The sequence below is a fragment of the Trachypithecus francoisi genome, unplaced genomic scaffold, assembly GCF_009764315.1.
Source record: "Trachypithecus francoisi isolate TF-2019V2 unplaced genomic scaffold, Tfra_2.0 Lachesis_group0, whole genome shotgun sequence".
NCBI lineage: Eukaryota > Metazoa > Chordata > Mammalia > Primates > Cercopithecidae > Trachypithecus > Trachypithecus francoisi.
In genome coordinates, this window is record NW_022681453.1 from 49,775,021 (window position 1) to 49,799,312 (window position 24,292).

A 24,292-nucleotide genomic window follows, 5' to 3' on the forward strand; every position below is an offset into this window, starting at 1 on the left:
TGTTACATAGGTACACATGTGCCGTGTTGGTTTGCTGCACCCATCAACTCGTCATTTACATTAGGTATTTCTCCTAATGCTATCCCTCCCCCAATCTGCCACCTCCCAACAGGCTGTGGTGTGTGATGTCCCCTGCCCTGTGTCCAGGAGTTCTCACTGTTCAATTCCCACCTATGAGTGAGAGCATGCAGTGTTTGGTTTTCTGTCCTTGTGATAGTTTGCTGAGAATGATGGTTTCCAGCTTCATCCATGTCCCTGCAAAGGACATAAACTCATCCTTTTTTATGGCTGCATGGTATTTCATGGTGTATTTGTGCCATATTTTCTTAATCCAGTCTATCCTTGGTGGACATTTGGGTTGGTTCCAAGTCTTTGCTATTGCGAATAGTGCTGCAATAAACATACACGTGCATGTGCCTTTATAGTAGCATGATTTATAGTCCTTTGGGTACATACTCAGTAATGATATAGCTGGGTCAAATGGTATTTCTAGTTCTAGATCCTTGAGGAATTGCCACACTGACTTCCACAATGGTTGAAATAATTTACACTCCCACCAACAGTGTAAAAGCATTTCAATTTCTCCACATCCTCTCCAGCATCTTTTGTTTCCTGACTTAATGATCGCCATTCTAACTGGCGTGAGATAGTATCTCATTGTGGTTTGATTTGCATTTCTCTGATGACCAGTGATGATTTCTCTGATGACCAGTGATCATGTGTCTGTTGGATGCATAAATGTCTTTTTTGAGAAGTGTCTGTTCATATCCTTTGCCCAGTTTTTGATGGGGTTGTCTTTTTCTTGTAAATTTGTTTAAGTTCTTTGTAGATTCTGGATATTAGCTCTTTGTCAGATGGGTAGATTGCAAAAATTTTCTCCCATTCTGTAGGTTGCCTGTTCACTCTGATGGTAGTTTCTTTTGCCGTGCAGAAGCACCTTAGTTTAATTAGATCCCATTTATCAATTTTGGCTTTTGTTGCCATTACTTTTGATGTTTTAGACATGAAGTCCTTGCCCATGACTATGTCCTGAATGATATTGCCTAGGTTTTCTTCTAGAGTTTTTATGGTTTTAGGTCTAACATTTAAGTCTTTAATCCGTCTTGAATCAAGTTTTGCATAAGGTATAAGGAAGGGATCCAGTTTCAGCTTTCCACATATGGCTAGCCAGTTTTCCCAACACCATCTATTAAATAGGGAATCCTTTCCCCATTTCTTGTTTTTGTCATCAGGTTTGTCAAAGATCAGATGGTTGTAGATGTGTGGTGTTATTTCTGAGGTGCCTGTTCTGTTCCACTGGTCTATATATCTTTTTTGATACCAGTACCATGCTGTTTTTGTTACTGTACACTTGTAATATAGTTTGAAGTCAGGTAACGTGATGCCTCAAGCTTTGTTCTTTTTGCTTAGGATTGTCTTGGCAATGCAGGCTCTTTTTTGGTTCCATATGAACTTTAAAGTACTTTTTTCCAATTCTGTGAAGAAAGTCATTGGTAGCTTCACGGAGATGGCATTGAATCTACAAATTACCTTGGGCAATATGGTCATTTTTACAATATTGATTCTTCCTATCCATAAGCATGGAATGTTCTTCCATTTGTTTGTGTCCTCTTTTATTTCATTGAGCAGTGGTTTGTAGTTCTGCTTGAAGAGGTCCTTCACATCCCTTGTAAGTTGGATTCCTAGGTATTTTATTCTCTTTGAAGCAGTTGTGACTGGGAGTTCACTCATGATTTGATTTTCTGTTTGTCTGTTATTGGTGTATAGGAATGCTTGTGATTTTTGCACATTCATTTTGTATACTGAGACTTTGCTGAAGTCGTTGATCAGTTTAAGGAGGTTTTGGGCTGAGATGATGGGGTTTCTAAATATACAATCATGTCATCTGCAAGCAGGGACAATTTGACTTCCTTTTTTCCTAACTGAATACACTTTCTTTCTCTTGCCTGATTGCCCTGGCCAGAACTTCCAACACTATGTTGAATAGGAGTGGTGAGAGAGGACATCTTACTCTTGCGCAAGTTTTCAAAGGGAATGCTTCCAGGTTTTTCCCTTTCCATATGATCTTGGCTGTGGGTTTGTCATAAATAGCTCTTATTATTTTGAGATACATTCCATCAATACCTAGTGTGTTGAGAGATTTTAGCGTGAAGGGCTGTTGAATTTTGTCAAAGCCTTTTCTGCATCTATTGAGATAATCATGTGTTTTTTGTCATTGGATCTGTTTATGTGATGGATTACGTTCATTGATTTGTGTATGTTGAACCAGTTTTGCATCCCAGGGATGAAGCCATCTTGATTGTGGTGGATAAGCTTTTTGATGTGCTGCTGGATTCGGTTTGCCAGTATTTTATTGAGAATTTTCGCATCAATGTTCAGCAGGGATATTGGTCTAAAATTCTCTTTTTTTGTAGTGTCTCTGCCAGGCTTTGGTATCAGAATGATTCTGGCCTCATAAAATGAGTTAGAGGGGATTCCCTCTTTTTGTATTGATTGGAATAGTTTCATAAGGAATGGTACCAGTTCCTCTTTGTACCTCTGGTAGAATTTGGCTGTGAATCCATCTGATCCTGGACTTTTTTTGGTTGGTAAGCTATTAATTATTGCCTCAATTTCAGAGCCTGTTATTGGTCTATTCAGGGATTCAACTTCTTCCTGGTTTAGTCTTGGGAGGGTGTATGTGTCCAGGAATGTATCCATTTATTCTAGATTTTCTAGTTTATTTGCATAGAGGTATTTATAGTGTTCTCTGATAGTAGTTTGTATTTCTGTGGGATCGGTGGGGATATCCCCTTTATCATTTTTCATTGTGTCTGTTTGATTCCTCTCTCTTTTCTTCTTTATTAGTCTTACTAGCAATTTGTCAATTTTGTTGATCTTTTCAAAAAAACAACTCCTGGATTTATTAATTTTTTGAAGGGTTTTTTGTGTCTCTATCTCCTTCAGTTCTGCTCTGATCTTAGTTATTTCTTGTTTTCTGCTAATTTGAATGTGTTTGCTCTTGCTTCTTTAGTTCTTTTAATTGTGATGTTAGGGTGTTGATTTTAGATCTTTGCTGCTTTCTCTTGTGGGCATTTAGTGCTACAAATTTCTTTCTACACACTGCTTTAAATGTGTCCCAGAGATTCTGGTATGTTGTGTCTTGGCTCTCATTGGTTTCAGAGAACATCTTTATTTCTGCCTACATTTCGTTATTTACCCAGTAGTCATTCAGGAGTAAGCTGTTCAGTTTCCATGTAGTTGTGCGATTTTGAGTGAGTTTCTTCATCCAGAGTTCTAATTTGATTGCACTGTGGTCTGAGAGACAGTTTGTTGTGATTTCTGTTTATTTACATTTGCTAAGGAATGCTTCACTTCCAATTATGTGGTCAATTTTAGAATAAGTGTGATGTGGTGCTGAGAAGAATATATGTTCTGTTGATTTGGGGTGGAGAGTTCTGTAGATGTCTATTAGGTCCACTTGGTGCAGAGCTGAGTTCAAGTCCTGGATATTCTTGTTAACCTTCTGTCTCATTGATCTGTCTAATATTGTCAGTGGGGTGTTAAAGTCTCCCATTATTATTGTGTGGGAGTCTAAGTCTCTTTGTAGGTCTCTAAGGGCTTGCTTTATGAATGTGGGTGCTCCTGTATTGGGTGCATATATATTTAGGATAGTTAGCTCTTCTTACTGCGTTGATCCCTTTGCCATTATGTAATGGCCTTCTTCGTCTCTTTTGATCTTTGCTGGTTTAAAGTCTGTTTTGTCAGAGACTAGGATTGCAACCCCTGCTTGTTTTTGCTTTCCATTTTCTTGGTAGGTCTTCCTCCATCCCTTTATTTTGAGCCTATGTGTATCTCTGCACGTAAGATGAGTCTCCTGAATACAGCACACTGAGGGGCCTTGACTCTTTATCCAATTTCCCAGTTTGTGTCTTTTAATTTACATTTAAGGTTAATATTGTTATGTGTGAATTTTATCCTGTCATTATGATGTTAGCTGGATATTTTGCCCATTAATTGATGCAGTTTCTTCATGGCATCAATGGTCTTTACCATTTGGCATGTTTTTGCAGTGGCTGGTACCAGTTGTTCCTTTCCCTGTTTAGTGCTTCCTTCAGGAGCTCTTGAAAGGCAGGCCTGGTGGTGTCAGAATCTCTCAGCATTTGCTTGTCTGTAAAGGATTTTATTTCTCCTTCACTTTTGAAGCTTAGTTTGGCTGGATATGAAATTCTGGGTTGAAAATTCCTTTCTTTAAGAATGTTGAGAATGTTGAATATTGGCCCCCACTCTCTTCTGGCTTGTAGGGCTTCTGCCAAAAGATCCTCTGTTACTCTGATGGGCCTCCCTTTGTGGGTACCTGGTCTTTCTCTCTGGCTGCCATTAACACTTTTTCCTTCATTTCAACCTTGGTGAATCTGACAATTATGTGTCTTAGGGTTGCTCTTCTTGAGGAGTATCTTTGTGGTATTCTCTGTATTTCCTGAATTTGAATGTTGGCCTGGGGCTAGGTTGGGGTAGTTCTCCTGGATAATATCCTGAAGAGTGTTTTACAACTTGGTTACATTCTCCCCATCACTTTTAGGTATACCAATCAGACGTAGAATTTGTCTTTTCACATAGTCCAATATTTCTTTAAGGCTTTGTTCGTTTCTTTTTACTCTTTTTCCTCTAAACTTATTTTCTAGCTTTATTTCATTAATTTGCTCTTCAGTCACTGATATCCTTTCTTCCACTTGATCAAATTGCCTATTGAAGCTTGTGCATGTGTCACGAAGTTCTCGTGCCATGGTTTTCAGCTCCATCAGGTCATTTATGGTCTTCTCTACTCTGTTTATTCTAGCTATCCATTCATCTAACCTTCTTTCAAGGTTTTTACCCTCCCTGCGATGGGTTAAAACATCCTCCTTTAGCTCAGAGAAGTTTGTTATTACCAACCTTCTGAAGTCTACTTCTGTCAACTTGTCACAGTCGTTCTCCATCCAGCTTTGTTCTGTTGCTGGTGAGGAGCTGCTGTCCTTTGGAGGAGAAGAGGCACTCTGGTTTTTAGAATTTTCAGCTTTTCTGCTCTGGTTTCTCCCCATCTTTGTGTTTTTTTCTACCTTTGGTCTTTGATGATGGTGACCTGCAGATGGGGTTTTGACGTGGATGTCCTTTTTGTTCATGTTGGTGCTGTTCCTTTCTGTTTGTTAGTTTTCCTTCTAACAGTCCGGTGCCTCACCTGAAGGTCTTTTGGAGTTTGCTGGAGGTCCCCTCCAGACGTTGTTTGCCTGGGTATCACCAGTGGAGACTGCAGAACAGCAAATATTTCAGAACAGCAAATATTGCTGCCTGATCCTTCCTCTGGAAGCTTTGTCCCAGAGGGGCACCCACCTGTATGAGGTGTCTGTCAGGCCCTACTGGGAAGTGTCTCCCAGTTAGGCTACATGGGTTCAGGGACCCACTTGAGGAGGCAGTCTGTCTGTTCTCAGAGGTCAAACCCCATACTAGGGGAACCACTGCTCTCTTCAGAGCCGTCAGACAGGGACATTTAACTCTGCAGAAGTTTCTGCTGCCTTTTGTTCAGCTGTGCCCTGCCCACAGAGGTGGAGTCTACAAAGGCAGTAGGCCTTGCTGAGCTGTGGTTGGCTCCACCCAGTTTGAGCTTCTTGGCTGCTTTGTTTACCTACTCAAGCCTCAGCAATGGCAGATGCTCCTCCCCCTGCCCAGCTGCAGCCTCGCAGGTCAATCTCAGACTGCTGCACTAGCAGTGAGCAAGGCTCCGTGGGTGTGGGACCCACTGAGCCAGGCATGGGAGAGAGAATCTCCTGGTCTGCCAGTTGCTAAGACTGTGGGAAAAGCACAGTATTTGGGAAGCAGTGCCCTGTTTTTCCAGGTACAGTCTGTCATGGCTTCCCTTGGCTAGGAAAAGGAAATCCCTCCACCCCTTGGACTTCCCAGGTAAGGTGACTTGCCCTGCTTCGACTTGCCCTCCATGGGCTGCACCCACTGTCCAACCAGTCCCAATGAGACGAACCAGGTACCTCAGTTGGAAGTGCAGAAACCACCCGTCTTCTACGTTGAACATGCCGGGAGCTGCAGATCAGAGTTCTTCCTATTTGACCATCTTGGACGAAGATCTCTGGTAAAGTGCATTTTCAAAGATATTGCCCGCCCCCCACTTTTTTTGGTTATTTGTCTTACTTTTTAGTTGTAATAGTGTTTTATATATCCTGGATTTAATTCTTTATCTGAGAGATGTATTGTAAATATTTTGTCTCAAGTTGTGGCTAGTCATTTTGTTTCCTAAGTGCTGTCTGTAAAAGGAAAAAATCTTAAATTTTGACGGAATTCAGTTTCTCATTTTTTTCTTTTAGGTTTTGTTCAAAAACTTTGCAAACTTTAAGGTTAAAAGATTTTTTCTATGTTCTAGTAAAGAAGTTTTATAGTTTTAGATTTTACATTTAGGCAGGTCTCTCATTCATTTTGAGTAAACCCTTACATGGTGAGAGATGAAGATCTATGTTCATTATTTTCTATATTTATATTCACATAATCCAGCACAATTTGTCAGAAAATTTTTCTTTCTCTGTTGAGTTGCTTTGGCACATTTGCCAAAAATCAATCAATATGTAAGCATAGGTCTGTTTCTGGCCTCTCTATTATTTTCCATTAATCTATATTGTCACTATAACTAAATTGTCTTGGTTACTGTAGATTTAAAATAAATCTAAAGTCATATAAAGTTCTCCATTTTGTTCCTCTCTGTATTTTCAAAATAACATTGCTTATATTGGGTCCTGTACATATTTTAATATCATCTTATTAATTTCTTTAAAAGTAAAGCCTCCTAAAATTTTGATTAGGATTGCATTGAATCCATGGAATAGCTATAGGAGAATGTCTGTCTGAAAAATACTGTCTTTTTGTCCATTAACCTGGTGTAGATATTTTAAAATTTCTCTCAGCAATGTTTTGTGGTTTTCAGTAAAGCATTTTTAGATGTCTTTTGTTAGGTTTATTCCTAAGTATTTTGTGGTAACTACATCATCTAGAAATAGGGAACATCTTCTGCTGTTGTTAAAACTTTCTCTGTTTTCTTGCTACCTACTTTCATGGGGACTGCCTTCTGCTCCTGTGTTCTACCAAACATGAAACAATTTCTGTGTCCTATGTCTTCAGACAGACTTGTTACTATTCGGAATTTGATTCACCTGTTTGACTTGTAACCTTAGTTTGTGTGTGTGTGTGTGTGTGTGTGTGTGTGTGTGTGTTTTGAGACAGAATCTCACTCTTGTCACCCCAGCTAGAGTGCAATGATGCAGTCTCGACTCACTATAACCTCTACCCCCTGGGTTCAAGCAATTCTCCTGCCTCATCCTCCCAAGGAGCTGGGATTACAGGTGCCCACCACCACAACTGGCTAATTTTTTGTATTTTGAATAGAGATGGCATTTCATCATGTTGGCCAGGCTGGTCTTGAACTCCTGACCTCAGGTGATCCACCTGCTTTGGCCTCCCAAAGTATTGGGACAACAGGCATGAGCCACCATGCCCGGCAGACCTTAGTTTTTTGATAGATTATTAAAAGGTTTTGATTTTTAAAATTATTTAACTTTTTCTAATTGTTAGAATGAAACAGCATTCTCTATTGTTTCTGCATCCAAACAGAACTGTTTGTAAATTTTAATATGTTATATTTTCATTATTTTCAGATCAAAAGACATTTTTATTATGATTTTTATTGATTTAATGAGATTTTTGGAAGTGTGTCCCTTAATTTATCATTTGGTAATTTCATATTATTTTGTCATTGATTTTAGTTGAATTCTGTTGTGTTGGCAATTATGCTCTGTATGTTTACTGAGGCGTCATTTTATAAGTGGAGCATCACTTGTCTATATTGGTGAAAATGTCCTTTGCAAACATGATTAAAATTTGTACTTTGAAGTTGTTGGCCATAGTGCCCTAAAATATCAAATAAGGTAGTTTGGGTAGTAGTTTTGTACACATCTTCTATGTCTTTATTAATATTTAAATGCTGTTGGCCAGGTACAGTGGCCCATGCCTATAATCCCAGCACTTTGGGAGGCTGAGGTAGGTGGATTGCTTGAGGTTAGGAGTTCAAGAACAGCGTGACCAATGTGGTAAAACCTCTGTCTCTACTAAAAATACAAAAATTAGCCAGGCATGGTGGTGCATGCCTGTAATCCCAGCTACTCAGGAGTCTGAGGCAAGAGAATCACTTGAACCCAGGAGCCAGAGGTTGCAGTGAGCTGATATCATGCCACTCAGTGCAGCCACTGCATTGCAGCCTGTGTAACAGAGCAAGACTCTGTCAAAAAAAAAAAAAAAAAAAAAATGCCATGTTATGTCTTTTTCTCCTGCCAGTTCTATCAATTTTTATTCCTTATATTTGAACATGTGCTTTTAAATGTATACGTGTTTAGAGTTGTTGTAGCTTCCTGATGAATTTATCCTTTTATCATTATAAAACTTACTCTTTATTTCTGATGATATTTCTTGTCTCGACGTTCACTTTGTCTCAAATGGACATAGCTCTATGCTGGATTGCTTATTAGTGTCTGCTTGGTGTGTCTTTCCCGTCTGCTCACTTTTCAGCTGTGTGTGTACCCTATTGTTCCACCAGAGAAACAGAACCAGTAGGCTAGATGGCAAGAAAAAGAGTCATCATTGAAAATATCCAAATTTTGTCTGTTGAGTACCAAGTTTCTGGTATTTTGTTTGCTTGAGGTCCTTTCCATACCTTCATCTATCTATTTAAATATTTATTAGGGGCCTATAATATAGCAGGTGCTCAGCTGCAATTTTGAAACATACCAATACAAATGGAAACTCTGTCAGTAGAGTGGTTCCCAGTGTTTGACATCACACAAAAATCCACTGACACATAGACTCCAGCATCCTAGGCTTTACCCAAGCTCAGCCACTTGGGTGCACTTAGTGTGCCACCTGCTTCCCACCTTTGCTGTGAATTCTTTCCTTTCTGGATTGGGCGCCTCATGCTCGTTGCTGTGAGCAGAAAGACAAGTAAGCCCAAGTATCCAGCTGTTATTACTCTTTCGTTTTATTTCTTACAGGTTATGCCAATCAACTAAGCAGAAAATAAAAGACCTCTAAAGTTAATGTAGTACTTGTATACATATATGCATGGAACAGTCATAGTTAAATTAGTCAGGATACAATTTAGCCATGAGCACTTGTTCTGCTCTGAAATTGAAGACAGATTCATAAGTTCGAAATGAAAGGGGAAAATAAGTAGTCCTTTGAAAAATAAGTGTAATGTTACTTCAACTTCATAATTTAGGAGTAAGGTATGTAGACATTAATTTGAACTCTAATAAGTGTATTTAATAAGCATACTATAAGATTACATAATTACTATGTAGCCTAAGAATATTTAATAACCACATTATACATAGCTATTATGCTTTACAGTATGGAATAGATTTCCATTTTCACTTTCAGAATTAGCATTCCTCCCACGCTGATAAATCAAGTAATTGGTTCTTTACTGATTAAACCATTGTTTCCCCTCTTTTAGTATTTGGAACTGGAACAACTTACTTTTGATGAGTCCTACTTACTGGTCCAGTCCCAGCCCACCTGCACATTATAGTATCTCTGCATTTGTATGACTTTAGAAAGCCTCAGGCTAATTTTTCTTGAATAATTCATTATCTATATTTTCAATGACACATGTATCCTGGGAATGCTGATCATATGCATTGCTCGCTTTGATCTTGAGAGAGCTTAGGAGATTTTGAACTGCATTTTCATCATACATTAAATTTGTTGACTGCAATATGAAATCTGTTGTCACTAACACTTAATTTAAGGAAAGCCACAGAGAATCCTTCAATGCTTAGCAGCAGCAAGAACTTTGCACAGTCTTTGTCTTTGTTTCCAGGCCTTAGGTGCTGGGCATAGGGACATTACATTCACGCTAAAGCAAACTTATTTTAACTAATCGTTAAAATTCCATTTGGCAAAGACTTTTCTCATCTCTGCTCTTATGCAGTACACATTTTAGTGGAAAGGGACAAAAAAAATAAATGAACAGTAACACTTTTATAATTATAAATGATCTAAAGACAAAAAAAAAAAAGAGGATGACATAGAGTGAGTAAGACTAGCAGCTACGAAGTTTGGGGAGCCCAGGGAGACATGAAACTGTGGGGCTCTTCTATAAAAAAATAAGAATCTTGGCATGGCAACAGCAGAAATGAAACCAGCCCTGTTAGCATGATGGGAAAGAGTGGGCAGGGACTTTAATAAGTGTGTTGTAAACCTTTAGGTAAACTTTAGAAGTTAAATTGATAGAGAAGAATCATTCCCATGGCCCTAACTGGCTTGAAGAACAGAAAGTCCTGGGGAGCTGATGCACCTAGGCCAAGCTCTACAAGATGAAGCCCTGGAGAGAAACTGGGGCTCTGTAAGGCCTGTTAAGTCATGTCAGCGTGTGAGAATTTGGCAAGCAAGGCTTATAAAGTGCTTTATGGATGGAAGCTTCTCTGTGTCTATTCGTTCTTCTGGGCTGCCTGGTGGTTAAGAAAAAAAAAAAGAAAGTGGCCGGGCGCGGTGGCTCAAGCCTGTAATCCCAGCACTTTGGGAGGCCGAGACGGGCGGATCACGAGGTCAGCAGATCGAGACCATCCTGGCTAAAACGGTGAAACCCCGTCTCTACTAAAAAGTACAAAAAAACTAGCCGGGCGAGGTGGCGGGCGCCTATAGTCCCAGCTACTCGGGAGGCTGAGGCAGGAGAATGGCGTGAACCCGGGAGGCGGAGCTTGCAGTGAGCTGAGATCCGGCCACTGCACTCCAGCCCGGGCGACAGAGCGAGACTCCACCTCAAAAAAAAAAAAAAAAAAAAAGAAAGTGACGGATTTTCCCTCTATGTCTCCCTCACTTCTTTCCTTTCTATTTGTATTATATGCCAAAATCATAAGTAGTTTAGGATAATTCACTCAATTGTTTGATTTTATGGAAGATTGATCCCAACCATTGGACTAAATAGACGTACTGATTTAAGTGAAACAGAGAAACCACTATCTCCCCAAAAAACAATTGAAAATAATGAGAAAAGAGTCATTTACGTTATACACAAACACACACACATATATATACACACTTTATATATGTAATATCTATGCACACTTTATGTATGCACACACACACACACAGAGTTATCCCTCACTATCCATGGAGAATTGATCCCTGGACTCCCTTCCTTCCACAGATACCAAATTCCCAGTTGTTCAAGTTCCTGATATAAAATGGTGTAGCATTTGTGTATAATCTATGCACGTCTATCCATATATTTTAAATCATCTCCAATTACTTATAATGCTCAATACAATATAAATTCTATGTATATAATTATACTGTGTTTTCATTCATATTTTTTATTGCTGTATTGCCATTTTTTGTGTGTTTTTCCCCCAAATATTTCAGATCTGAGCTTGGTTGAATCTGTGAATCAGAACCTGCAGATAGGGAGGGGCGCCTGTACACACATGTATAGGCATACATACGATATGTCTATCCATATTATATATACATATATTATATATGTACTTCCATATAACATGGACACATGATACATTTGGTATAATCTTGAATTCAGAATAAATGGGAGATGCATCATATTAGTCAAGTTCTCCAGAGGCACAGAACCAATAGGATATATGTGTATATAAAAGGGAGTTTATTTGGGAAAATTGGCTCAGGCAATCAATCAAAAGGCAGAATCGAATCCCATGTTAGGCCGTCTGCCAGTTGAAGAAAGGGAGAAGCTGGGAGCGGCTCAGTTCAAGTCAGAAAGCCTCAAAACCAGGGAAGCTAACAGTATACAGCCTTCTATTTGTGACCGGAGGTCTGAGAGCCCCTGGGAAGTCACTGGTGCAAGTCCCCGAGTCCAAAGGCAGAAGAACCGCCTGGAGTCTGAGGTCCAACAGCAGGAGGAGCAGAAAAACATGTCCAGCACAAGAAGGAGAGCCACAAGACTCAACAAGCAAAACTTAGCCCACTATTTTCTGCCTGCTTTGTCCTAGCCACGCTGCCAGCCAACTGTATGGTGCCCAGCCACACTGAGGCGGGGTCATCCTCTCCCAGTCCACCAACTCACATGTCAGTCTCCTTTGTTAATACTCTCACAAACACATCCAGAAACACTACTTTTTGTGTTGACAAAAAGTCAACAATCAAGTTGACACCTAATATTAACCAATCAAGTTGATGCCTAATATTAACCATCACAGGGGATAATATAGTTTGGATATTTGCCCTGCCCAGTTTTGGAGGTGGAGCCTGGTGGGAGAAGTTTGGATCATAGGAGTGGATCCCTCATGAATGGCTTGTGTCATCCTCTTGGTGATAAGTGAGCTCTTGCTTTGAGTTCACAGGAGATCTGGTCATTGAAAAGCGTGCGGCGCCTCACCCTCGCCTTGTTCCTGCTTTTGCCATGTGATGGGCCTACTCCCCCTTGGTCTTCCACCATGACTGTAATCTTTTGGAGGCCTCCCCAGAAGCTGATGCCAGAGCTATGCTTCCTGTATAACCTGCAGAACCATGAGACAATTAAACCTATTTTCTTTATAAATTACCCAGTCTCAGCAACTTCTTTATAGCAATGCAAGAACAACCTAACATAGGAGGAGCCAGTAATCTTCCACATGGAAAACTTATGGTATTATTTTTCCGTTAGAGATATAAATAAAAACTGATTGCTAAAACTAGAAACAAACTATTTTTTTTATAGGTTTTGTATGCCTTCATTGGCCATCAACATAGATAAAATCAGATGGCCAAAGATCTTCTATTCATTCAGCCAAAATGATTTAGAATTTATTCTGTCATTATTTATTTATTCGTTTAGCAAATGTCTACTTATTAATTACCTTCAATAGGCCAGAAATTTGGCAGATTCTGTGGTTGCTAAAGATACAATGTTTCCTATTACGGTTGATGTAAAAAAAAAACAAATACCATTGAAAAATGAGAGATCATTGTTAACACGACAAAAAATGACCTTATACAAATTTTTTTTTTTTTTTTTTTTTTTTTTTTTTGAGGCGGAGTCTCGCTCTGTCGCCCGGACTGGAGTGCAGTGGCCGGATCTCAGCTCACTGCAAGCTCCGCCTCCCGGGTTTACACCATTCTCCTGCCTCAGCCTCCCGAGTAGCTGGGACTACAGGTGCCCGCCACCTCGCCCGGCTGGTTTTTGTATTTTTAGTAGAGACGGGGTTTCACTGTGTTAGCCAGGATGGTCTCGATCTCCTGACCTCGTGATCCGCCCATCTCGGCCTCCCAAAGTGCTGGGATTACAGGCTTGAGCCACCGCGCCCGGCCTTATACAAATTTTTAAATCCAGGTTGATCATGCAATGGATCCTTTTGATGTCTGCAATAATGTGAGTAATAAGGGATTTCTATTTGTACCCTATTGTATTTTTTTGATTTTCAGAAAATTAGAATATGTCCAGCTAAAGAGCATTTAAGAGTAGCCCAAATATTGTACAGTTCACTGAAACTTACAATTTTAAGTAACTTAATGCTTTAAACAGAATTTCTTGTTCAGGACCAGCATAATGACAGAAATTTTACTTCTGCTTGTCAATTTCTTGTCATAGATAAATGTGGTGAAGTCAGTAGCTCCCTTGTTTCAAGCCTAAGGACTGTGGGACTCTTCTTAACAGCAGACATTGAAATTCTGAAAATGTCATCACTGGTTGTTGCCTTTGCTTTGTCTGACTTCATTATTGGTAGTTCTAAATATCAGCATTATTCTCTCTCGAGTGTTCCTACCAGAACTTTTTTGTTCAGTGGGAACTAGGAGGGAGGAGACAGCAGCTTTTCACTGGGTCTGGTGTTGACTGATGAAGTAACATGTTTGCAGATTTTTAAGATCTGCACTGAATGATGACATTGGAAAGCTGAATACTTTTGTGATGTTATCTGGTCTATATATGATGTTGTCTACTCCATGTGTGACTAGTGATTTTGTTTATGTAGCAGCAATCCCTTTTTCTACTAATGTGATTGGCAAATTCTGGAACAAGTTGCCAGTCTTGTTCTGTTAAACACAACCCTGGAAATGAAACCCAAATTTATGTATCCATTCAAATGTGTTCTATGCTACTGTTATATTAAGGACCCCAAGGAAATTATAAGGCCAGAGCCCATTTCTCATTGGTATCCAAAAATATCAAAAATATTGATGTAAGAAGAAAAAAAATTACTCATAAAAGATTCATCGTACTAATGCATGTTGACATGGTAGGTATTCAGAGAGTTAGAATAAATGGTCACTTAATATGAGTAACTCAGCATGAAAAAAAGTTTATTAGCTCCTCCGCTATCAATCAACTTTAGTAATAACTGCCTCTCCTTATTAGCACGTGTAATAGTCCCTAAGCAAAATTAATAGTTTAGATAAAACACACAACCTATGGAGATTTAGAGAACAATGCTTAATTTGCTGCTAATGTATCATTAATATAAATATTGCTTTTTATTTATGTAAACTTTACAGTAATTGGGGCATGGAGTAAAGGAGCATAAGATCACTGCACTTGCTATAAGACTCACAGCAGGTGCCACATCCTTTATGTGAGTCTCCATGGAGGTACCACCCACACAACATCTGCAGAAATGACCTAGCTTGTAGTTTAGGCTTCTTAACTGTGTGATCTTAATAAATTACCCAACTTCTCTGAGGTTTAGCTTCCTTGCCTATAAAATAAAGAATAATTACCTGTTAAAAAATATTTGCTATGATGCAATGAATCATCCAAATGACAAGCCCAGCCCTGTGGTTTTTCCTCTTGTGGGTACATCTTATGGATCAAGAGGCAATGAGTGCACATATTTTTGGTGATAGACAGTTATATTTGGAGGAGCCCTACCACTTGTTTTTCAAGTGCTTTCCTTTTTGTTCAATTAATTTCCAACTCAAATCTTTGACATATACTGTTAACTTGAAAAATGCAAATGATCTAATTATATATTTACACACAAATCTAAGTATCTTTAAACATACATAGATCACACATCAATGCTGAAAGGTGAGTCAGGTATGTGTGTGTGTGTGCATATTTAATGGACATTTGTTAGAACTAGTTTAAGGGTTAGATCATAAACTACCTAATGGTAGCAGGTATGTCTTATTTATCTCTCAATACTGAGCACCAAGCACAGGGGTGAATGTATGCAAGGTGGTTAGGATGTTTGACATAAAGTAGGAAACATGAGCAACTCCAAAGGTAGAAAATATCCCTGAGGAGTTTGTATAAAATCATTGCCAACTGTAAGTGTCTTTGAGGACAGAAATTGTGCTTCTCACTCTCATTACTTTTTTTTTCTTTCTGAGACAGAGTTTCGCTCTGTTGCCCAGGCTGGAGTGTAGTGGTGTGATCTCCACTCACTGAAACCTCCGCCTCCAAGGTTCAAGCGATTCTCCTTCCTCAGCCTCCTGAGTAGCTGGGACTACAGGCACCTGTTACCACACCCGCCTATTTTTTTTTTTTTTTTTGTATTTTTGGTAGAGACACGGTTTCACCATGTTGGCCAGGCTGATCTCAATCTCCTGGCCTCAGGTTATCTGCCCACCTCGGTCTCCCAAAGTGCTGAGATTACAGGCGTGAGCCACCACGCCCAGCCTCCACATTGCCTTCTGCAAGGCATTCAAACAGGGTTGAGGGATCAGGAAAGGGGAGAGAGTTTATATCATAGTAAATGTTATTGCTTCACTAAATAAGAGATTTGGAAACTGTTTTACACTTTCACTAACTTATTAAAACATCTTTTTTTTGGAATAGACTTTCCCCTTTTCTATTTTAATATGTAATTTTCACATAAGAAAGTCTATTTTAAAATCATTTCCAAATTTCCTAACACAATCTGGAAGCTATTTTGGAGATGTGGCATTCCCAGAAGAATAAAGTAGATTGAGTAAATGCTAAATCAGTGTATTAAAAAATAGGCTGCCTTAAAGGCATGTAGGTGTCACTACTATTTTGAAATAATCATCACTTAGAATTATAACTCACTTGTTTTGCAAGCCAGGTTAATAAATACACACAATTTGAACCACTAATGAGACATTTTTTCATTTAAAGTGTGGGGATGACATGTGGAAATGCAGTGTCCACTAACTAGTTTCTATTTTCATAAGGATTTTAAAATAACAAATATAGTGACAGAAACTAGGTATCATTTACCAAGTTCATTGAAATGGTTATTTTTTCAGTGGTCTCCTAGGAATCTAAAAGAATAAGGGCAGCTTCCTGGAAACACCTTATAAGAGACCTCAGTTGTTCCCAGAAGACGGGAGGTTTTCTGAACTCTGTATGATCTTTAGCAGTGGTTCATCATTCTTGTTGTACATTACAGTTATATTGGGGGGGTTAAGAAAAATATTGACGTTTGAGTGTATCTGGAACAATCAAATCGTAATCTTTGGTGAAGGGAGAGCTTGTAGGAACTGAGTGTCAGTGTAGTAGAAGCTTCCCAGGTTAATGTGTAGCCATTGTTGAAAATCATTGACCTAGCAAGAACAAGAAGTACAAGTTCATGACAATGAAACTATAATTTCCACTATCCCTACACAAAAGACACTGTTGATATATCTAAGCATGTTTTCCTACTGAAACCATATCCAGTCTCAGGAAATTTTTCAACGGTTTTCTCTACATAACTACTAGGAACCAATCAGTATTTCTGTCTCTGAGGAATTTGTGGTAATTTTCAGAGTTCACAGATGTTCAATAAGTATTTATGGATTGATCAGGCTGTCCCCAGTAACCCACCAGCAGGTTACTAGATAGTTGATTTGTTATTTACCTAGCTTGGCCCAGTGTTTCTGAGCAGAAGAAGAATAAGGCATTTCTTAATTGCTTCAAATATTCATAGAGCAGTTTGTGACTGTGAAGTTTATTTTAAAATCATCTCTGACCCAAACTGAAATCCTATTCTATGATTTTATCTGGTATCATTAAAAATCTGTAACATATCTGAAATCTGCATTTTTATCAAATAGGCAGTCATTATAATATTTAATGTTAATGCGTTAAAAGGTGTAGTTTACTGAAACAAAGAGACTTTGAGTTAAACAGAGGCATCGCTTCCACCTAACATAATTCATCCTTAAGGACTACTAAATTCACCAAATGCACATGCCAGTGAATATCCAGGGCCCTGTATCTCCTGCCAGTGAATGAATATAGGACTTCAAAAGCACAAAAAGTAAAGAAGCCGTGCCTTCTAGCCTTCATCCTCTGAAGAGTGGTCTATATATATTTGCTCCTCCTTTTGTTTAAAAATCTTTATCCTCAACATTTAGAAAGTTATACTTTCTCATTTCTTTCACATACAATTCCTAATTACCTCTCCCATGCTATCACACTCTATGCTTTTACAATATTTTCTATCTCAGTTATTCTGTGAGTTTCCTTAATTGTCTACAAGTACAGAGGAAGTTTGAAAACACTCTTGTTAACGCTTGGAAGAAAGAGTCCACCAGTGTCCCCTTGACTGGCAGCCTTTATCAGACGATGTCATCCAGACTCTCCCACTTTTCCTTTTCTGTGCAGCGAGGCTGTGGGGAAGCCCACAAGACTTTGGCATAGAAGAGCAATTTAGCTGTGACAAGGTGTTTAATCTGCTTTGCATGCCCAGTGGCATTCTTGAGATACTCTTCATCAGAAATCCAAACTCTGGAGCCACCTGCTTCTTTGAGATGCACAAATCTATTAAACTTGCTATAATTCATTTCAAAATGACAAATATAAAGGAAGCAAATGTATCACATACTTAAATGGTCTATTAAGTTAGTAGATGTTGAGGCAAACTTCGAATTTATTGTGGCACTCCTATTTTGGAATTATAAGAAGCTGTAGCTAAAGGGATTTTTTAAATGGTTATTTATTTTACTTGCTTTATTAAGGTATAATTGATAAATATAAATTGTCTATATATAAGGCATACAATGTAGTGATTTGATATGTTTATACATGGTGAAATGATTACCACAATGAAAATAATTAATATCTCCGTCACCTCACATAGTTGTCATTTGTGTGCCTGTGTGTGGTGAAAACACTTAAGATTTAGTATCAGCAAATTTCAAGCACGCAGTCAGTATTTTTAACTATAGTCACCATTAGATTAGCTTTACTTAGACTCCCATAACTTATTCATCTTTTAATTATAACTCTGTACCCTGTGACCAGCATCTCCCACTTCCCTTAATCCCCAGTCCCTGGCAACCTCCGTTTTATTTTCTGCTTTTGTGAGTTTGGCTTTTCAAAATTTCAATTTTTTAAAAAATCTCATTTATGAGATGATACAGTATTTAATCTTCTGTATCCAGCTTTTTTTCACCAAGTATAATGTCTGAAGTATAATGTCTTCATTCCTGTTGTCACAAATGGCAGGATTTCCTTCTTTAATTCTTCATTTTCTTTGTTTATTAACTTGTCAATAGAAACTTAAGTTGTTTCCATATCTTGGCTATGGTGAATACTGTTGCAATAAACATGGGACTGCAGCTATCTCGTCAAAATACTGACTTCATTTCCTTTAGATATATACCCAGTAGCAGGATTGCTAGAGTATGTGGTAGTTTTATTTCTAATTTTTGAGGACCCTCCGTACTGTTTTCCGTAATTGATATGCCAAATTACATTCCCACTAACAGTGTCAGAGTACCTTTTCTCCACACTCTCAACAACTCTTGCTATCTCTTCTCTATTTTATAGTAATCGTCCTAACAGGTGTCAGATGATATGTCATGTGATTTTGATTTGCTAATAATTTCTTTAAAGATTACTGATATTGAGCACCTTTCTTTTTATTATAATTTTTATTTTAGATTCAGGAGTGCATGTGCAGGTTTGTTATTTAGGTAAAACACTTTGTCACAGGGTTTTGGTGTACAGATTATTTTGTCATCCAATAGGAATTTTGTCTGATCCTCTCCCTCCTCCTATCCTCCACCCTCAAGTAGGCTCTGGTGTCTGTTGTTTCCCTCTGTGTCCATGTGTTCTCATTTAGCTCCAATTAAAAGTGAGATAGGAAGAATCAATATAATTAAAATAGTCATAGTTCCCAAAGCAATTTACAGATTCAATGTTATTCCTATCAAACGACCAATGATATTATTCACAGAATTAGAAAAAAAAGGTATCTTAAGCATTTGGTTTTTGGTCCCAATGTCAGTTTGTTTAGGATAATGACCTCCAGCTTCATCCATGTTACTGTAAAGGACATGATCTTGTTCTTTTTACAGCTGTATAGTATTCCATGGTTCATATGTGCCACCTTTTCTCTACCTAGCCTACCACTGATGGGCATTTAGGCTGATTCCATGTCTTTGCTGTTGTAAATAGTGCTGCAATGAACATATGGGTGCATGTGTCTTTATCATAGAAGGATTTACATTCCTTTGGGTATATACCCAATAATTAGATTGCTGGGTTGAATAGCAATTCTGTTTCAGGTTCTTTGAGGAATTGCCACACTGCTTTCCACACTGGCTGAACTAATGTACAGTCCCACCAGCAGTGTATAAGCATTCCTTACTCCACAACCTCACCAGCATCTGTCATTTTTTGACTTTTTCATAGTAGCCATTCTGATTGATGTGAAATGGTATTCCATTGTCATTTTGATTTGCATTTCTCTAATGATTAATGATGTTGAACATTTTTTCATATGCTTGCTGGCCACATGTATGTCGTCTTTTGAGAAATATCTGTTCATGACACTTGCCTATTTTTTAATGGGGTTGGTTTTCTCCTTGTAAATTTGTTTAACTTCTTCATAGACTCTGGTTATTAGACTTTTGTCAGATGCATAGTTTGCGTTTTCTCCCGTTTTGTAGGATGTGTGTTTACTCTGTTGATTTGTGTGTGTGTGTGTGTGTGTGTGTGTGAAGAAACTCTTTAGTTCAAGTGGGTCTCATTTGTCAATTTTTTGTTGTTGTTGCAATTACTTTTGGCATCTGCATCTTGAAATTTTTGCCAAATCCTATGTCCAGAATGGTATTTCCTTGGTTATCTTCCATTATTTTTATAGTTTTAGGTTTTACATTGAAGTCTTTAATTCATTTTGAGCTGATTTTTATACACTGTGTAAGAAGATGTTGAGTTTCAATCTTATGCATATGGCTAGCCAGTTATCCCAGCATAATTTATTGAATAGGGAGTCCTTTCTCCATTGCTTGTTTTTGTATGCTTTGTGAAACATCAGATGATTGTAGTGTGTGGCATTACTTCTGGGCTTCCTATTCTGTTCGATTGGTCTATGCATCTGTTTTTGTATCAGTACTATGCTGTTTTGATTACTATAGCCTTTAATATAGTTTGAAGTCTTTGTATCAGTACCATGTTGTTTTGATTACTATAGCCTTTAATATAGTTTGAAGCCAGGTAATGTGATGCCTCCAGCTTTGTTCTTTTTGATTAGAATTACTTTGGCTATTTAGGCTATTTTTCAGTTCCAAGTGAATTTTAAGATAGCTTTTTTTCTAATTCTGTAAATAATGTCACTGGTAGTTTTGTAGAAATAGCATTGAATCTGTAAATTGCTTTGGGAAGTTTGACTATTTTAATGACATTGATTCTTCCTATCAATGAGCATGGAGTGTTTTTCCATGTTTTTGTATCATGTCTGATTTCTTTGAGTAGTGTTTTGTAATTATCATTGTAGAGGTCTTTTACCTATCTGGTTAGCTGTATTCATAGGTATTTTATTGTTAAGAGGGAAGTTTATGGCACTAAACACTCACATCAAAAAGTTAGAAAGATCTCAGATTAACAATTTAATATTACAACTAGAGGAATTAGAGAAGCAAGAATAAACCAACCCCAAAGCTAGCAGAAGATAAGAAATAACCAAAATCAGAGCTGAATGGAAGGAAATTGAGACACAAAAACACACAAGGGATCAATGAAGCGAGGAGTTTTTTTTTTTTTTTTTTTTGAGAAAAATTAATAAGATTGAGGGTCGAGTTGCTAGACTAACAAAGACAAAAAGAGAGAACATCTGGATAAACACAATTAGAAATGACAAAAAGGACATTACCACTGACCCACAGAAATAGAAAACATCCTCAGAGACTACCATGAACACCTCTATGCCCACAAACTAGAAAATCTAGAATAAATGGATAAATTTCTGGACATATACAACCTCCCAAGACTGAATCAGAAGAAATAGAATCCCTGAACAGAACAACAATGAGTTCCAAAATTGAATCAGAATAAAAAATCTACCAACCAAAAAAGAGCCCTGGATCAGGTGAATTCACAGTTGAATTCTACCAGCTGTATAAAGAAGAGCCGATACCATTCCTACTGAAACTATTACAAAAAGTTGGGGAGGAGGTACTCCTCCCCAATGCATTCTGTGAGGCCAGCACCATTTTGATACCAAAACCTAGCAGAGATACGACCATAAAAGAGAACTTCAGGGGGCGGAGCAAGATGGCCGCATAGGAACAGCTCCAGTCTCCAACTCCCAGCGCGAGTGACACAGAAGACCGGTGATTTCTGCATTTTCAACTGAGGTACTGGGGTCATCTCTCTAGGGAGTGCCGGACAATCGGTGCTGGTCAGCTGCTACAGCCTGACCAGCGTGAGCTGAAGCAGGGCGAGGCATCGCCTCACCTGGAAGCGCAAGGGGGAAGGAATCCGTTTTCCTAGCCAGGGGAACTGAGACACACAACACCTGGAAAATCGGGTAACTCCCACCCCAATACTGCGCTTTAAGGAAACAGGCACACCAGGAGAATATATCCCACACCTGGCCGGGAGGGTCCCACGCCCACGGAGCCTCCCTCACTGCTAACACAGCAGTCTGCGGCGATCGATCTGCAAGGCAGCAGCGAGGCTGGGGGAGGGGCGCCCGCCATTGCCGAGGCTTAAGTAGGTAAACAAAGCCGCTGGGAAGCTCGAACTGGGTGGAGCTCACAACAGCTCAAGGAAACCTGCCTGTCTCTGTAGACTCCACCTCTGGGGACAGCCCACAGCTGAGGTCCAATAGGGGAAGCAGCGGGGGCCGGTGCAGAGGCGAACGACTCTGTCTGACAGCTTTGGGGAGAGCCGTGGATCTCCCAACGCTGAGGTTGAGATCCGAGAACGGACAGACTGCCTGCTCAGGTGGGTCCCTGACCCTGAGTAGCCTAGCTGGGAGACATCCCGAACTAGGGTCAGTCTGATACCCCAAACCTCACAGGGTGGAGTCATCCCTGAGAGGAAACTTCCAAAGGAAGAATCAGACAGGTACACTCGCTGTTCAGCAATATTCTATCTTCGGCAACCTCTGCTGCTGATACCCAGGCAAACAGGGTCTGGAGTGGACCTCAAGCAATCTCCAACAGACCACAGACAGTCCTTCTGACTGTCAGACGGAAAACTATCAAACAGGAAGGACACCTACACCAAAACCCCATCAGTACGTCACCATCATCAAAGACCAGAGACAGATAAAACCACAAAGATGGGGAAGAAGCAGGGCAGAAAAGCTGGAAATTCAAAAATAAGAGCGCATCTCCCCCTGCAAAGGAGCGCAGCCCATCGCCAGCAACGGATCAAAGCTGGTCAGAGAATGACTTTGATGAGATGAGAAGAAGGCTTCAGCCCATCAAACTTCTCAGAGCTAAAGGAGGAATTACGTACCCAGCGCAAAGAACTAAAAATCTTGAAAAAAGAGTGGAAGAATTGACAGCTAGACTAATTAATGCAGAGAAGATCATAAACGAAATGACAGAGATGAAAACCATGACACGAGAAATACGTGACAAATGCACAAGCTTCAGTAACCGACTCGATCAACTGGAAGAAAGAGTATCAGCGATTGAGGATCAAATGAATGAAATGAAGCGAGAAGAGAAACCAAAAGAAAAAGAAGAAAAAGAAATGAACAAAGCCTGCAAGAAGTATGGGATTATGTAAAAAGACCAAATCTACGTCTGATTGGGGTGCCTGAAAGTGAGGGGGAAAATGGAACCAAGTTGGAAAACACTCTTTAGGATAACATCCAGGAGAACTTCCCCAACCTAGTAGGGCAGGCCAACATTCAAATTCAGGAAATACAGAGAACGCCACAAAGATACTCCTCCAGAAGAGCAACTCCAAGACACATAATTGCCAAATTCACCAAAGTTGAAATGAAGGAAAAAATCTTAAGGGCAGCCAGAGAGAAAGGTCGGGTTACCCACAAAGGGAAGCCCATCAGACTAACAGCAGATCTCTCGGCAGAAACTCTACAAGCCAGAAGAGAGTGGGGGCCAATATTCAACGTTCTTAAAGAAAAGAATTTTCAACCCAGAATTTCATATCCAGCCAAACTAACTTTCATCAGTGAAGGAGAAATAAAATCCTTTACAGATAAGCAAATGCTTAGAGATTTTGTCACCACCAGGCCTGCCTTACAAGAGACCCTGAAGGAAGCCCTAAACATGGAAAGGAACAACCGGTACCAGCCATTGCAAAAACATGCCAAAATGTAAAGACCATCGAGGCTAGGAAGAAACTGCATCAACTAACGAGCAAAATAACCAGTTAATATCATAATGACAGGATCAAGTTCACACATAACAATATTAACCTTAAATGTAAATGGACTAAATGCTCCAATTAAAAGACACAGACTGGCAAACTGGATAAAGAGTCAAGACCCATCAGTCTGCTGTATTCAGGAGACCCATCTCACATGCAGAGACATACATAGGCTCAAAATAAAGGGATGGAGGAAGATCTACCAAGCAAATGGAGAACAAAAAAAAGCAGGGGTTGCAATCCTAGTCTCTGATAAAACAGACTTTAAACCGTCAAAGATCAAAAGAGACAAAGAAGGCCATTACATAATGGTAAAGGGATCAATTCAACAGGAAGAGCTAACTATGCTAAATATATATGCACCCAATACAGGAGCACCCAGATTCATAAAGCAAGTCCTTAGAGACCTACAAAGAGACTTAGACTCCCATACAATAATAATGGGAGACTTCAACACTCCACTGTCAACATTAGACAGATCAACGAGACAGAAAGTTAACAAGGATATCCAGGAGTTGAACTCATCTCTGCACCAAGCGGACCTAATAGACATCTATGGAACTCTCCACCCCAAATCAACAGAATATACATTCTTCTCAGCACCACATCACACTTATTCCAAAATTGACCACATAATTGGAAGTAAAGCACTCCTCAGCAAATGTACAAGAACAGAAATTATAACAAACTGTCTCTCAGACCACAGTGCAATCAAACTAGAACTCAGGACTAAGAAACTCAATCCAAACCGCTCAA